Source organism: Chrysochloris asiatica, unplaced genomic scaffold (genome assembly GCF_000296735.1).
Source record: "Chrysochloris asiatica unplaced genomic scaffold, ChrAsi1.0 scaffold00354, whole genome shotgun sequence".
In the NCBI taxonomy this organism is placed as follows: domain Eukaryota; kingdom Metazoa; phylum Chordata; class Mammalia; order Afrosoricida; family Chrysochloridae; genus Chrysochloris; species Chrysochloris asiatica.
This window is the reverse complement of record NW_006408872.1, coordinates 916,153-929,619: the sequence shown is the minus strand read 5'-3', so window position 1 is coordinate 929,619 and position 13,467 is coordinate 916,153. Positions and strand designations below refer to the sequence as shown.

The window sequence follows — 13,467 nt, the reverse complement described above, 5'->3', positions numbered from 1 at the left end:
CGGGAGAAAGATGAGGCTTTCTACTCCCGTAAAGATTTACACCCTCGGAAACCCTGTACAGGGTCGCTATGGGTCGGAACTGACCTGACGGCACTTAACAACAACAACATAGCTCAGAAACGATAATAGAAAGATGAACAAATTTAGTCACATTTTAAACCTTCATACAGGATGAAGCACCACAAAGTACAAGGGCCAATAATGGTAATTCAGGGATACCCGATTGCTATGTTTGTGACAAACAGATGGCCCTTATTTTGTCACAACTACAGAATGGTATTTAATTGTGTATCTATAAATATAGGCAGGTGTGCCTGCTGGTTTACATACCTTTTTCCTACCTGGAAATAAAACACAAGAAGCTGCTAAACAATGACTCCTAGAGGGTAGATTAGAGGCAGAGGAGGCTCTCTCGTTCATTTTGTTAGGTTTTCTGGTGGCACTGTGGGTTAGGCGTTGGGCTGCTAACTGCAAGGTTGGTTGTACTCTGCAGAACGATAAGGCTGCCTGCTACCATAATGACTGGTGTCCTGGGGTGGCGCTGTAGGATCAGCTCTGGGCTGCTTACCACAAGGTTGGGGATTCAGACTCACTGGCTTCTCCTCAGAAACCCTATGCAGGGTTGCTGAGTCAGAATCAATTCAATGGCACTTAACAACAACAACTATAATGATTTACAGTCTTGGAATAGACGATGCAGTGGGTTTGTAGTATATGTTACCTTTTTCTCTATTTATTTATTTATTTTATATGGGAATTATATGCCTTGTCTGTTTTATTTAAATTCTAATGGTGTAGTTACAGCCCTTGGCTGCTAACTGAAAGTTCTATGGTGAACCCACCAGCTGCTCCGCAGAAGATGTGGCAGTCTGCTTCTGTAAAACATTCAGCCCTTGGAAACCCCACAGAGCAGTTCTACTCTGTCCTACTGTAGGGTTGCTATGAGTCACAATCACTTGAAGACACTATGTTTGGGTTTTGTTTTATTATGATGGATGCTATTTTAAAGTACCACTTGTAAGTTTTTGTTCTCCCCCTTTTGGGACAAACCATTTCACCCCTTAAGTTCCTCAGAAGTAGGAACATCGTCCCTTATCTTTGTATCCTTAGAACCTCACAGTCACCAAAAGGCTTGTAAAGTGAAGAAAGATGACGTTTCCTGAGCCCATGAGCTGACCTGGCATGTATGGCAAGCTCCTGAGTGATGAGCATGATGCATGGGTAGGTCTGAACACAGTGGATCCCCTGTGGAGCCATGGTGGTACAGCCACAAATACACACACAGTCAACTGTGACTCCAAAGACTACGTGCTCTTATTACACACATGAATTAAAGGTCTGATATTGAGTTCCTGTGTTCATGTCAATTTTTTCTAACAAGGTTTTTCTTCTCAACATAATGATTAAATTATTTAGCAGGAAAAGACCTGGCCATGCCAGGTTACAGGGATGAAAGAAAGCATTTTTACCCTAGGGCCATCAAGAAGGAAGAGCATGAGAGGAGTGAGGGACCCTAACCAGAAATGTGGCGACAACAGAGACAGAGGCAAAGGTGATGGCATAGAGAGAGCAGCAGAGGACTCTAGGCCCATGGACTAAGAAAGGCAGTGTGCCTGTGGGCAAGAGGCTAGCTTGATAAATGTGCCCTTTGGACATTTAAACAAATATATATATTCAATGTGGTATGTGTACATCAAAAAAAAAAAAAAAAAGGTAATGGAGGTAAACTGTTAGCTAGTGGTACATGGAGGGGATTGTAATCATTGCAATGATTTGCTGGATATAAAGCTCTGTAAACCTTCACTCACTCAATTCACAATAAAAGCTTTACAAGAAACAAAACAAGAAACATTTTTCATTCGGAAATGTAAGATCCCAGAACGATTTCAGCCAAACAATAGCTATGTTGTTGTTGTTAAAGTGCCAACAAGTTGATTCTAACCCATAGCGACCCTGTATAGGGTTTCCAAGGAGTAGCTGGTGAGCTTGAACCACTGACCTTGCAGTTCAAAGACTTTGCAGTCTGACGCATTAAACCACAGAGCCACATTCATTTCATTTCAATACTTGCTTCCTTGATACCTCAGTGTAATATCACTTATCCCTCTTCCTCCATGTGATTCTTGGTTCCATTCCTCTTTCCCAAACCTTCTGAATTTTGTCTTTTTAATTTCAAACGGTTAAGGAGCTTTGGTAGCGTAGTAGTTACAAATTGTGTTGCTAACCTCAGCAGTTTGAAACTACCAGCTGTTCTATAGGAGATAGATGGGGGAGGGGGGGCAATAACACTAGTGAGATATGCACACCATAGAACAGTCAACCATTTGCGATTGGTGGTGGTGGTTATGTGCCGTGGAGTTGGTTCCAATTCAGTGACCCTGTACAAGGTTTCCAAGGCTGTAAATCTTTACAGGAGCAGAAAGCCTCATCTTTCTCCCACAGAACAGCTGGTAGTTACAAACTGTTGAGATTAGCAACACAATTTGTAACCACTACGCTGCTATAGCTCCTTAACCATTTGAGATTAAAAGGACAAAATTCAGAAGGTTTGGGAAAGAGGAACGGAACCAAGAATCACATGGAGGAAGAGGGATAAGTGATATTACACTGAGGTATTGAGGAAGCAAGTATTGAGATGAAATGAATTGTATGATTTGTTGAATGTAAAATGGATGATCTGTTGTTTAAATTTTCACTCAATTCACAATAAGGTTTTTTTTTAAATGGAAGAAACCAGGACGAAGGCATCATTGGCCTGGCCTGGGGCTGCATTAAAAGTGGGGGTACCTCACAGGGTAGGGCACTGGGGCTGATGATCCCTCCTATGCACAGCAGCACCATTTGGGACTAAGTATGTATAGTCTACTCTGGGGAGGCTGAAAAGATGTGAGTAGACACTAGAAGTGGACTTGGGATGACTTGAGCAGGAGATTTCAAGGTCTATTTGCCTGGAGTGGTGGGTGTTATGGGTTGAATTGGGTTCCTCAAAAGATATGCTGAAATCCTAATGGTTTTCATTAATCCTGCGGGTTAATGCATTGTACTGAAAAGTCTTTGAACCTCTAGGTCAACAGTTCAAGCTCACTAGCCGCTCCTGGGAAACCCTATACAGGGTCACTATGGATCGGAACCGACTTGACAGCACTAAACAATAACAACAAGGTAACTGTGTAAGAGTCCTGGTGTGGTACTGCAGGTTAATATGCTGGACTGAAAGGTCGATTTGAACCTCAAGGCCAATGGTTCAAGCTCACCAGCTGCTCCTTGGAAACAGCACAAGTTGGAAATGACTCTATGGCACTTACCATCAACAATAGCAGCTGTGTAAGGAACACTGGTAGGGTAGTGAGTTACCCGTTGGGCTGTTAATTGCAAAGTCAGTAGTTCAAACCTACCAGTTGCTCCATGGGAGAAAGAAGAGGCTTTCTGTTCCCATAACGATTTACAGCCTTGGAAACTATATATAGGGTCACTATGAGTTGGAACCAACTTGATTTCACACAGCAGTAGCAGCAGTAACAATAGTACCTGTGTATGTGATCCGTGTTGGTAGTAGGGTATTTGAAGATGTCATTAGTAAAGTGAACATAGGTCATACTGGAATAGGGTGGGTTCTAGTACAATGACTGCTGTCCTTATAAAAGAGAGAGAAGATATATAGAGAAAATGTCCTTGTGAGGATGAAGGCAGTGACTGGAATGATGCATCTATATACCAAAGAACACAAAGACTGCCAGGAACCATGGGAAGAAGCAAGGAAGGACCGCCCTCGTGGAGACCTCACAGAGAGCAGATAATATTGTGATTTTGGAATTCTAGCCTCTGAAACTGTGAAACAATAAATTTCTATTGTTTGAAGCTCCCCAGTTTGTGGTCCTTAGTTATGGCAGCCCTAGAAAACTAATATAGGGGTCGGGGGCCCTTCCTTGGCTCCAGGGGTGAGGGAGGTAGCCCAAAGGGAGTGAGAGCAGTGCAACAGGGAGAAACTCCTCTTGCTGGGGTCTGTTTGTACTCCAAGTGAGTTTCATAATTTGACTGCTCTTTGCCCGAGGTCCCAGTTTTATTTATTGGAAAACCCAAGCATTGTTTGTGTGACCACAGCTTGAATCCCTACAGAGCTTGAAAGTGAGGGAAGAAAATCCAAGAAAGGGTTAATGAGAGGAAGTCCCTGATTATGCACATAAACTGTTCATATCTCTGATTGACCCCTGAACTCCTGAACTATGTATGAGCAGTTCTAGAATGAGCAGGATAGACTCCAGCTAGCCCGTCTAAGTTTAAAATAGTGAAAACTGATTTCAGCTTCTGCCCTTCTAAAGGGAGACAAAGTTTGGTTTCTATCAAGTTAACACGTTGTTAAAATGAAAATCATCACTCTTGAGAATTTCTACAATGTGTCATTACAAGTCCAGAATACAATGCAAAGTTACTATACAAATAAAGAAAAGGAAACTGAACTGTGCTCAAGAAAAAGGGCAATTAATGCATATAGACCTTGCAGATGTTGGAAGAGCAAAGCATCATTTATAAAATCTGTTATCATAACTATATTCAAGGATGTAAAAGAGAGCAAGTTCACAATGAACAGAAATTGCAACAATAGAAACTGTTTTAAATTTTTATAGCTGAAATGTGAGGTCTTGGTGTGGCACTGTAGGATAAGCACTGGACCGCTACTGCAAGGTTTGCAGTTCAAACCCACCAGCTACTCTTCAAAATCCTACACAGGGTTGCCAAGAGTCAGAATTGATTAGATAGCACTGCTGTGAGTCAGAAGGAACTGAAATGTACACTACTCAAAGTAAAAATCTTACTGGATGAGCTTCAGAACACATTAGAGGTAAGAGAAGGAGTAAGTTCACAGTGACCCTGTAATAGGGTTTCTGAGGAGTGGCTGCTGAGTTAAAGCAGCTGACCTTGAGGTTAGCAGTCCAGGGTTTATGTTACAATGTCATACCAGGACTGTAGAAAATATGTTAATAGACATTACTGATTTTGAAAAAGAGAAAAAACATTGAAAACAATGACCAGAGCATTAAGATCTCATAGGACAAAAAGAAAAGCTCTAATATGTGCAACTGAAGTCTGGGAACAAAAAGGATTTTTTTTTTTTAATGATAATGTCAAGTTTAATCTGTTACACATGCAAATTGAATTTGTGGAGCATGTTTACCTGGGTACTGCACAGTAAACAGGTTTCTTGCAATGACTGAAGGGGCAGGTTATAAATGGATCCTGGCCAGGTGGGTGGGAAGGGGGTGAGAAATGATGGAAGGGAGGCCTCAGTCAAGGGACTGGCTAGGGCTGAGACCCAGGGTACCAGCTCCCAGAGGACAGCCCCTTTTGTGAATCTGCACCCAAGCAACACAGACTGAGGTTGGGTGTTACTAGCTGGTAGCAGCCACCCAGGTACAATTCCTAACTACCAAGCAAAGCTACTGGATGAAGAATAGTTCTTATTACACCTCCCAGCATCCCTCAAGGGCTCCGAACTCCACAAAAAGCAAAAACATTCAAATGGTTACACAGGGAAAAGTTTGCTGGAATCTTTCTGTCTCAAAGACAGTAGCAGCTTCCTCCCCTCAGCCCCTTATCACCATCCCTCCAAATAATTTCTGTGCCAAGGTGATTAGCACGTCCTCAGCCTCTGGGGGGTGGGGGCAGGGGTAGGGGTGGGATGGCTCCTAGCCATGAGGGGTTGCTGCAGTGACTCTGGGGCACAGGGTGGTGGGCCGCACACAGAGGTCGACAGCAGGCTCTGTCGCTGGGACCGCCTCTCCCTGCGGACACCTTCAGGGACAATAACTGCATTCATTTTCCTGACAGTCATGTCATCTTTTGCTTTCCTCTCCTCTTCCCTCTTCCTGGTGGCCTTCTCCTGCTGCTTCTGGATGATCACCAGCAGAGCCAGGTTAGGCTTGGCTTGCTCTGTCTTCCAGGTTAAATGCATTTTCATGTGCTACTCTTTTGCTTTCTGCTTCTCAATTTTGTCCCATTCTCTCCTGGTTATCTGTGCCACCGGTTTGGGTTCTCCGTGTTGATAAGCCCTTCCACGCTTTTGCTGATAGTCATTGTTCATCCTTCTTGCTCTTGTCTGAGTCTAGAGATTTCTTCTCCATCTTGAGGTGACCAGTAGCCCCATCTACACCTTCTTTTGTGGCTGTCTGCTTCTCAGCCTGGAGCTCGGCATTGGTCTCATGCGTACTGCCATGCATAGCCTTTGTGGTAGCCCTTTCTCCCTCTTTTAGGCATTGTGGTTCTGGTGGCTGCTGAGGAGGTGCCTCCAACTGACCAAGAAATAAATTTGTTGTTCTTAGGTGTTCTTGAGTCAGTTCTGACCCACAGTGACCCTATGGACAACAGAACAAGATGCCACCTGGTCCAGTGCCATTATCACAATTGCTACTAAGCTTGAGCTCATTATTGCTGCCACTGTGACAGTGCATCCCATTGGGGGTCTCCCTCTTTTTAGCTGTCCCTCCAGTTTACCAAGGATGATGTCCTTCTCCAGGGCTGGTCCCACCTGATAATATGTCTAAAATATGAGAGACAAAGTCTGGCCATCTTGGCTTTTAAAGAGCATTGTGGTTGTACTTCATCCAACATATATTTATTTGTTCTTTTGGTAGTCCATGGTACTTTTAACATTCTTCTCCAACACCATAACTCAAATGCATCAATTCTTCTATGGTCTTCCTTGTTTACTGTCCAATTTCATATGCATTCGAGGCTACTGAAAATACTAAGGCTTAGGTCAGGCGCACTTCAATCCTCAAACTGATACCTTTGCTTTTTTATTTTATTTTAATGTTTTGTTGTGAATTATGTGATAGTTTACATGGGAGAACATTAGTTTTACATTCATCCTATTGTGTATTGTTTCATTGCCATCGTTACATATCCCCTCCATGCATCATCAACCAACCAAAGGGTATACACTACAAGCCTGTCCCCCGGTTGTCAGCACACAGCCCCTCTCCCTCTCTAGGTCTAAAGTCCCCAGCTGCTCCATCTCTCCACATCATCATCTCTGCCTCCATCTCAGGCATCACTGCTTCTCTGGGTAGGGTCCCGCTCTCTGCTCTTCTCCCTTCATGGTCCCAGGAACCTCTGCTCCTAGACTGCAAAGTTAATCACTTCCCTACTTGCTACAAAACGTCTACCTTTACATTTCCAACCCTCACAAGCAGTCCTGATAACAATTATTCACTATTGTATCACAAGAGACCTATCCATTTTATTTCATCAGCCCCGCCTAGACAGATTGGATACTACTCAGTGGAGATTCTACCTTCCTTTACGCCCTCTGAATCTAGGTTCCCTCTTGAGAGCTTGTAAGCCAGTCACTTCTTGCCTTTGAAGTCCCCCCATTTTGGGTAGCCAATGTCCAAGTTGCCCATCCCTGTCTACTCTATATATGGAGGGGTGGGAATGATCTTTGCTGTAAGGATTTCTTCCCTCTTTTGAGCTACTGCATCCATAGGTGTAGGTCAAGTTCATCAAACTGTGCCAGATTACGCTTTTATTTTCCTCTTCTTTCTTCTTCTAGTTGAGCTCTGATCATCCAGTCTTTGAAGCCAGGTCAAGTGGATATTATCTGCAAGTGTGGGTGATCTTATGCATATGCCCTGTCTTCTTATCAGCTGGACGCTTCACTCTCCACTCTAGTCCTCTGTGGCTATGTCACTGACTCTGGGCTGAAGAATCCCCAGGTCTTGCCACACTAATACCTTTGAACACTTTAAAGAGGTCTTGTGCAACAGACTTGCCTAATGCTATATGTTGTTAGATTTCTTGACTGCTGCTTCCATGAGTGTTAATGGTGGATCCAAGCAAAATGAATCCTTTGACAACTTTAATCTTTTCTCCATTTATGTTATTTATTGGTCCAGTGGTGAGGATTTTTGTTTTCTTTTATATTGAGGTACAGTCCATACTAAAGGCTTTTCTTTGATCTTCATCAGTAAGTTCTCTTCGCTTTCAACAAGCAAAGTTGTATTATCTGCATATCTCAGGTTGTTAATGAGCCTTCATCCAATACTAATGACACATTATTCCTCATAGAATCCAGCTTCTCAGATTATTTGCTCATCCTACTGATTGAGTAAGTGGGGTGAAAGGATACAAACTTGGAACCTACCATTCCTTGTTTTCAACCATTCAGTGTCCTCTTGTTTCATTTAAACGACTGCCTCTTGATCTATGTACAGGTTCCTCATGAGCACTATTAAATGTTCCAGAATACTCATTCTCTGCAATGTTGTCTATAGCTTGTCATGATCTACACAGTCAAAAGCCTTTGCATGGTTTATAAAGCACAGATAAACTTATTTCTGGTATTCTCTGCTTTCAGACAAGGTCCATCTGACATCACCAATCATATCCCTCATTCCACAACCTTTACTCCACGACTCTTCTGCCAATTTGTTGTGGCTTGTGTGTTGCTGTGATGCTGGAAGCTATGCCACTGGTATTTTGAATGTTGGCAGGGTCACCTATGGTGGGCAGGTTTTAGATGAGCTTCCAGACTGAGACAGTCTAGGAAGAAGGAAAGATGGACTACTTTTGAATGTTTCGCCACTGAAAACCTTATGAATAGCAGTGGAATACTCAGGTAACACCACAGTACTGAATATTGAAACATGAAGACTAGCTCCAGAATATTATTAGAAATAGTGCCAGAAGATGAGCCCTTCAAGTTGGAAGGCACTCAAAATAAAACTGGGGAAGACTTGCCTCCTCAAAGTAGAGTTGACCAAGATGACATGAATGGATTAATGCTTTCACGACCTTCATTTGCTGATGGGGCACAACTCAAAATGAGGAGAAACAGCTGCAAATATCCATTCATAATTGGAACATGAAATGTACAAAGTATGAATCTACAAAAACTGGAAGCTGACAAAAATTCAGTGGAATGCACAAACACAAATACCCTAGGCATTAGTGAATGAAGTGGACTGGTATTGGTCTTTTTGAATCTGACAATCACATTGTTTACTATGCCAGGAATAACAAATTGAAGAGGATTGGCATTGCATTCATCATTAAAAAGAACATTTCAAGATCTGTCTTAAAGTACAACAAAGTCTGTGATAGAATAATATTCATACACCTACAAGGAAAACCAGTGAACACCACTATTACTCAGACTTACGCACCAACCACTAACTCCAGTGATGATGAAATTGAAGAATTCTACCAACTTCTTCAGTCTGAAATTGATCAAACATGCAATCAAGATGTATTGATAGTTACTAGTTGGAAAATATGGCCATAGTGATAGAATTGCTGCAGATCACACGTTAGTATTTTCCAAGACCAATAACTTTTTCATTGCAATTACCTTTCTGAAATTTAAAAGATAACTACACACATGGATCTCACCATATGGAATACATAGAAATCAAAGTGACTACATCTGTGGAAAGACAGTGGAAAAGCTCCATATGATCAGTCAAAACAAGACCAGGGGCAAACTGTGGATCAGACCATCAATTGCCCATATACCAATTCAGGCTAAAGCTGAAGAAAATTAAACAAGTCCACTGTTAGGGTCAGAGACCACCACCCAATAAGGAGACCAAGAGACAAAAATAATGCAAAAGCAGGCAGGCTTTATTCAAGCTAGCATGCTAGGGTCGAGTGGCGGCTGGCAGTGTAGTGTTCAGTAGTGTTCAGCAGTGTTCAGCAGTGTTACAGCAGTGTTACAGCAGTGTTACTGCATCAGCTCACCAAAGCTCGACCCCAAGCAGTTCACAAACCGCACCTTATATAGGGTTTTGGGACACACCATGGGAGGGGGATATGCAAACTAGGATTACAACTTTTACCCAATGGAGCATTCAGAAACCGCAGGATCCAATAGATTTAAACATAACATCACATAAGTGACCTATAGTACTAAAACTTTTTCCAGTCCTACCGGCCTCATCTTATCTGTTACCTGTTCCGGCCATCTGGCCTGTGAGTCTTCAACTGTGACAGTTTTATGAGTGTGCTGTTTACCCTGCATATGTGTCTCTTGAGACATTCTGTTGGGGACTTGCCTAGCCATGCCTGGTTGTCCTTATGGCCCCAGCCTGAAGCAGGTCTCAGAGCAAGCTCTTATGCCTGAAGCAGCGATTCTTGCTCTGAGCCCTACTCTCAGCCGTCCACTTTCATTCTCACACCACGAGAGCCAAAATATGACCTTGATCATATCCAACCTGAATTTAGAGGTCACCTCAAGAACAAACTTGATGCATTAGAAACTGAAAACCATAAGACTTGTGGGATGATGTTACAGACCGCAGGTACCGGAGTGCTGAGGACCAGTGTCATGGACGAAAATTCCAGCACGTGGCCACGCTGCGACCTGCTGGCCAGAGACCCTGTGGGCCCAAGGAAGTAACCTCCAGACGTCCCGGGTCATTGACTTTTACAAACTCACTGTGGGGCCAGCTCTGTATAATTCTCTTTAGTTCTCTTAATTCACTCTATGCTTCGAACCCCTGTAATTGCAGCTTCTGAGAAAATGGTTTCTTAATGTGCCTCTCTCAATGTTTCCACTGTGTTAGTGTGTAAGGTTCCAAGAACAAATCTCTCTGAGGAACAAACTCTGGCCACCGCGCAAGCTCGTCCAAACTGTTCTTTATCAAATTATTCAGTTATGTTTGATATTAACTTATACATGAACCCATGATACCCATGGACAAATATTAAAACAAAAAACTGCTCCTAAAGCCGAGACTGTAATAAGTTCCAAAAACAAGTTTGCTAAGAAGCTCTGGAGACAAGTTTCCGGGGCTGTATCTAAAGAACAATAGCGTCAGCCTTCCCAGATAGCCTTCAGGTGCAAACCATTCAGCTAGGCGTCTTGCTTCCTCCTGCAAACCAGGCCCAGGCAGCCAACACAGCGGGATTCCTTTCAAACCTTTTTGCACCTTCCCCCATTCGAGATTAGGTGCTATAGGTATGTTAATTAGCCTGGAGAAACCGAGTTGCTGCCCTGGGATTCGAACCTGAAAAATACCATGTAATAATTTGCTTGAATTTCTGGAAAATTAAGTATGTTAGATTATCAAGACAATTTGTAATGTATGTTCTAGAATTTGATTCCTGTAAATCATTGTGTCCTGTGTTGAACGATTAATCACATTTCACTTCTGTACCTCGTCTTAACAAATCCCGCCTTCCTTTGTGTAAAGCTCCTCCCTGAAATAAAATGGAGGCGCAGACCCAAGCCCGCATGCGTTATGATTTGCAGGCCATGCATTATGGCTGGCATGCGAGGTGTTACATGTGAGGCATTACAGCTGGCAAGGCATGCGTTAAGGTTTGCAGGGCGGTGCTTTACTGCCTGCAGGGCGGTGCTTTACTGCCTGCAGGGCGGTGCTTTACTGCCTGCAGGGGCCACGATGCCGGTAGTCCAGGGTCTGCCCGCCAGTGTCGCATCCACTCTGGTTTCGGGGTGTCTTCTTATCTCTCTCTTTGCGTCTTTGTGTGTCTTCTTTATCTGTCACCGCCAGATCTCCCTCCTTCGTGTGTTATGCCCAGAATTCAGGGTCCCCAAAGACCACCCAGGAGCCGTGTACCGATGCAAATACATAAGGGTTGTTTAATCAAGCTCGAGCCAGGTCTCTAACCTTATCCGACATTTCAGAATAGGGAAAGAGCCCCGAATTCATTGTCTGCAGGGTTTTTATAGAATTTTCAAACAGCTCAGGTTTCTCAGCTTTACAATCTTTGGATTGGTTAACAATTGGCAAACTATGAGATGTTACAGTTTAATTGGTCAGGACTGGTGGTCTTTGTTCTTAGGCTAGGGTAAAGGAAAACATCTGGCCTCTGGCCTTGAGCTGTCTGGCTATTTATGCATATATCATATTCTTGGAGCTAGAGTACGTGTTCAGGCTAATGTACAGGATGGAGATTGACCTTGCCTCTGGAGGGAACTAATAACTGAGGCCTTGTCTATTTAAAATGCTTTCCTGAGCCTGACTAGAGTTTAGTCAAGCAGTTTCTAGGTAGGCAAAATCAGTTTGGTCCTTACACGTGAACCGAACCCCCATGTCGAGGCCGGCTCCCGACAGGATGACATCAAGTACATCATACAGGAAGAAACAAAACATCATTAAGAAGACATGAAAGAAAGATTAAAATAGATGCCAGAAGAGATTATGAAATTGTATTACAGAGTAGAGATGCTAAAGCATATGGAAGAAATAAGGAGGTAAAAGAACTGAACAGAAAAACTTCAAAGGTTAGCTTGAGAAGACAAAGTCAAGTCTTATAATGAAATGTGCAAAGACCTGGAGTTAGAAAACCAAAAGGGAAGAACACACTCAGCATTCCTCAAGCTGAAAGAACTGAAGAAAAAAGTCAAGCCTCAACTTTCGATAATGACTCTATGTGCAAAATACTGAATGATACAGAAAGCACCAAAAGACTGAGGTAACACACAGTCACTGTATCAAAAAGAAATGGTCAATGTTCAACTATTTCAAGAAGTAGCACAGGATCAATGGTCAATGGTACTGCCCTGGTATGATGCCATCCTGCACGGCTGTTTTCAGTAGCAGCAACCCAGTTCTCTCCGGCCTTCTTCTCTATCACCTAAGTGCACACCACATCACTCCATGGAGGATTTGATAGATATGGACATGAGCCCTCTGAGACCCCAAAATGATCTCTTCAGTTGTGAACTAAAAGCTGATAGATTATCAATTTAAGGTGGATAATGATGCAAATGAGCACCAGTTATCTTTAAGAACGGTCAGTTTAGGGACTGGTTCCAAGGATGAATTACACATTGTTGAAGCAGAGGCAAAGAATTATGAAGGTAGCCCAATTAAAGTCACACTGGCTACTTTGAAAATGTCTGTACCACCAAAGGTCTTCCTTGGAGTCTTTGAAACAACACCACCAGTAGTCTTATGGCTGAAGTGTGGCTCAGGGCCTGTGCATATTAGTGGACAGCACTTAGTAACTGTGGAGGAAGATGCAGACTCAGATGGTAGAGGAGGAAGACATGAAACTCTTTAGTGTATCAGGAAAGAGGTCTGCCCCTGCAAGTGGTAACAAGGTTCCACAGAAAAAAGTAAAGCTTGCTGCAGATGCAGATGATGATGATGACGATAATGATGAAGATGATGATGAAACCGAAGAAAAAGTTCCAGTGAAGAAATCTATATGGGATAGTCCAACTAAAAATGCACAAAAATCAAACCAGAATGGAAAAGATTCAAAACCATCAACACCAATATCAAAAGGCCAAGAATCCTTCAAAAAACAGGAAAAAACACCTAAAGGACCTAGTTCTGTAGAAGACATTAAAGCAAAAATGCAAGCAAGTATAGCAAAAGGTAGTTCCCTTCACAAGGTGGAAGCCAAATTCGTCAATTATGTGAAGAATTGTTTCCAGATGACAGACCAAGAGGCCATGCAAGATCTCTGGCAGTAGAGGAAGTCTCTTTAAGAAAGTAG

The 13,467-nt window shown here is 42.8% G+C and overlaps 1 pseudogene; it reads left to right on the top strand.

Moving 5' to 3' along the window:
- Positions 1-12,620: 12,620 nt before the first annotated feature.
- LOC102825338 lies at positions 12,621-13,467 on the top strand (annotated as a pseudogene).